We start from the raw sequence: 4,112 nt of genomic DNA, 5'->3' as shown, positions 1-4,112 counted from the left end.
TGATTAACTTTCCAGTCTAGGAGTGGAGGTCCCTAGGACCATCAACGGAGAAGAGCCGAGAGCGGGACCCTACCCAGAGAAGCAGTGATGCCTGAGATGGAGGCAGAGATGATGACATAGAGCGATGGAGCAGCTGGGTGGGGACTTAAGATCCAGAGAGAGAGAGTGACTGTGTGCTGAAAACTGGAAACTGGGGCCGGGGGGGTGGGGGGTGGGAGATAGAATAGAGGGCAGGCTTACAAGGTATACACTTTGGTTGGTTGATGATGCATGGAGGGGATTGTAACCATGGCAATGAAATGATTTATGATAGAATGAATGTAAAACTAATGTTCTCCTATGTAAACTATCATATAATTCACAATAAAATACTAAAAAAAGAATTGACCATGGACTGATTTTGAGTTTGATTCCTTCTCTCTTGTGAAGCCAAAAGAAGTCAGACATGGTCCCCACATGTTTTTTGTATTTGGTGTCAGAAGAAGGATTCACTGCTTCTGTAATGGGTCCATATTCATAGACGCATAAGGGTTTGTTTTTGTTTTATTTTTCATAAAGCTTATATTGTGGATTGAGTGATAGTTTACATGGTTGTTGTTGTTGTTAGGTGTCTTCGAGTCTTTACCGACTCATAGCGACCTTTTGCACAGCAGAACAAAACACTGCCCTATCCTCAGCCAACCTCACTATTGTTGCCACGCTTGAGTACATTGATGCTGCCACTTGGACAATCTATCTTGTTGGGAGTCTTCCTATTCTTCTCTGATGCTCCACCTTACCAAGCATGATATCCTTCTCCCACGATTGTTCCCTCCTGACAACATGTCCAAAGTATGAGAGATGAAGCTTGACCATCCTGGCCTCGACGGAGCACTCTTGCTTCACTTCTTGCACCATGGATCTGTTGGTCTTTTGGCAGCCCATGGCACTTTCAATATAGTCTCCTCAAACTCCTTAACTAAAATGCATCAATTCTTCTACAGTCTTCCTTATTTGCTGTCCAGATTTTACATGCATATGAGATTATTGAAAGAACCAAGGCTTGGGTCAAGCGCACCTTAGTCTTCAAGCTGACATCTTTGCTCTTCAACACTTTAAGAAGGTCCTGTGCAGCAGATTTGCCTAATGCAATATGCTATTTGATTTCTTGACTGCTGATTCCATGAGTGTTCATAGTTGAGCCAAGAAGAATGAAGTCCTTGACAACTTCAATCTTTTCTCTGTTGATAAGAATGTTGTTTATTGGTCCAGTGGTGAGGATTATTGTTTTCTTTACATTGAGATGGAATCCATACATTGAGATGGAATCCATACATTGAGATGGAATCATCAGTAAATGTTTTAAATCCACTTCACTTTAAGCAAGCAAGGTTGCATCATTTGTATATCACAGGTTGTTAATGAGCCTTCTTTCAATCCTGATGCCATGTTTTTCTTCATAGAACCCAGCTTCTTGGATAATTAGCTCAGCATACAGGTTGAATAAACATGGTGAAAGAATACAACATTGTCGCACACCTTTCTTAATTTTAACCATTCAGTGTTGCCATGTTCTGTTTGAATAACTGCCTTTTGGTCCAGGTACAGATTCCTCATGAACACAATTAAGTGTTTCAGAATACTCATACTTCACAATGTTGTCCATAGCTTGTCATGAGCCACACAATTGAAAGCCTTTGTGTAGTCAATAAAGCACAGGTAAACATTTTTCTGAGATTTTCTGCTCTCAGACAAGATCCATTGGACATAAGTCATGATATCCCTCCTACCACGGCCTCTTCTGAATCCAATTTGAACCTCTGGAAGTTCTCTATCAATGTATGCTTGCAGCCATTTCTATATCACCTTTAATAAGATTTTACTCACACGGCATATCAAAGAGATTGTCCTATGATTTCTGCATTCCGTTGGGTCACATCTCTTTGGAATGGGCACAAATACTGATCTCTTCCAATCAGTCGGCCAGATAGTCGTCTTCCAAATTTCTTGGCAGAGATGAGTGAGTGCCTCCTGTGCCGCCTCACTTACTTAAAGATTTCAATTTTTATTCATTCAATTCCTGGTAGAACATTGGTATTGAACTCATCCTATCATATTTTGTTTCATTGCAATGATTACAATCCCCCCCATCCATTATCATTTACCAATATTTGCTTGTTTCTATTTCCGGGTTTTGTTTTGTTTTTTAAATGTTTGAGTTAATGTGTGTGAATTCAGCGATAGTTTACATGGGAGAACATGGGTTTTACACTCATTGTTTCATAGCAATAATTACTATCTTCTCCATGCATTAACAGTATTTGCTTCTATTCCCTCTTTTTTTGGGTGTGTGTGTGTGTACACAAAAACATTCAGGGTTATATAATCTTCTAAATAACCAAGGACACATACTGCAAACCTGCTTCCTGGACGTCAGCACACAGCATTTCCTTTCCATGGGTCTAGAGTCCTCAGCTGCTCTGATTCTCCATGTCATCATCTCTGCCTTCATCTCTGGTGTCACTTCTTCTCTGTATAGGATCCCACATTCACCTCATGCTCTTCTTCCTTGATGGTCCTAGGGTCCTCTATTACTGGACTGTAAAATTAAATACTCCCCACTTTTTGTTATAGAACTTCTACCTTTAAGGTTGTGACAGTAGAAATTAGTCATGATAAAAATTACATACTATTGAATCATAAGAATCTTATACCCATTTCCTTTCAGCAGAACCATCTAGACAAGATGAAAATTATTCAGCGGGGACTCTACCTTCTTGTACACAGTCTGAAACTAAATTCCCTCTTGAAATTTTGTAAACCAGTCACTCTGTGCTTTTATCCCCAAACCCCTCCCATTTTAGGTAGCCAATGTGTAAGTTGTCCATCTCCATCAATCTATATACAGAGAGGATAAGATTGATTCTTGATGTGAAGACTCCTTCCCTGTCAGTTGGTATTTTCAGCTACTACATCCATAAGTATAGGTTGAGTTCATCAAATTGTAGCAATTTACAAGTTTCTTTTATCAAAAATGTTTTTCTTTTGTTTTATCATCCTCTAGTCAACTTCTGATCATCAAGCTACCAAAGCTAGGTCAAAGGGATATTACCTACAAGTTCGGGTGTTATTGTGCATGTCTCCTCACTTCATATCAGCTGGATGTTTCACTCTCAGCTCTAGCCCTCTGTGGCTTTGTCTTTGTCCATGGGCTCAGTCGTCCTCATGTCTTACCACACTTTGGACCAACCAGTCCTTCCTCTCCTCTCTTTCATTTCAGGGTTGATGGAAGTCTATAGAATGTGGTCAAACTCAACCCATTTCTTCATTGCTGCCTTTTCCCCTCTCCCACTCACCAGCAGACTAATGTGGTCTTGGATGGGGGTTTGCCCAAAAGGAACATAATAGAACTATGAAGCTTTGAAACAGAAAGAACCAAGGAGCATGGGAAATGAGACTTTTAATTTTTGGATGGTTATTTTGGGGTTTGTTACCTGTAATAACTGAAATGAATGTAAGAGATAAAATGCTACAGATGAGGAAAGAAATGCACCTTCTTGAATTGCCAGGAGCAATGTCAGGCTGGTTGAAAAAGATGGTTTATAAAGGGTGAGACCCTACAGTCTACCCAAAGCCCATAGGCATATAAATGGGATTAGTCCAAGAGTAGAGAAGAAAAGATTGGACTTAATGTTTTTTAAAGGTTTATGAGTTTGGTTCCTGTGCCTTTTGTAAAATGGGCATACATGTGTGATGGAAGTGAATATTGGGAATCATGAATTGGTACTATCTACAATTTTGGGTGTTTTTGTGTGTCTCCCCTCACTTCATATCAGCTGGGCAATAGCAATGCTTTTTTACTTACACTTGTACATATATAAGCATAAAAAAAATCCATTGCCAGTGAGTTGATTTCAACTCATACCGACCCTATAGAACAAAGTAGGATTTCTCTTTTGGGTTTTTGAAACTATAAATCTTTACGGGCACTGACAGCTTCATCTTCATCCTCCAGAGTGACTTGTTGTTGTTGTTGTTGTCAGGTGCCATCGAGTCGGAACCGACTCATAGCGACCCCATGCACAGCAGAACGAAACAATGCTCGATCCTGGACCAACCTCACCACCGCTGCC

The sequence above is a fragment of the Chrysochloris asiatica genome, unplaced genomic scaffold (genome assembly GCF_000296735.1).
Source record: "Chrysochloris asiatica unplaced genomic scaffold, ChrAsi1.0 scaffold00585, whole genome shotgun sequence".
NCBI classification, from domain to species: domain Eukaryota; kingdom Metazoa; phylum Chordata; class Mammalia; order Afrosoricida; family Chrysochloridae; genus Chrysochloris; species Chrysochloris asiatica.
Note: the sequence above shows the minus strand (reverse complement) of the source record.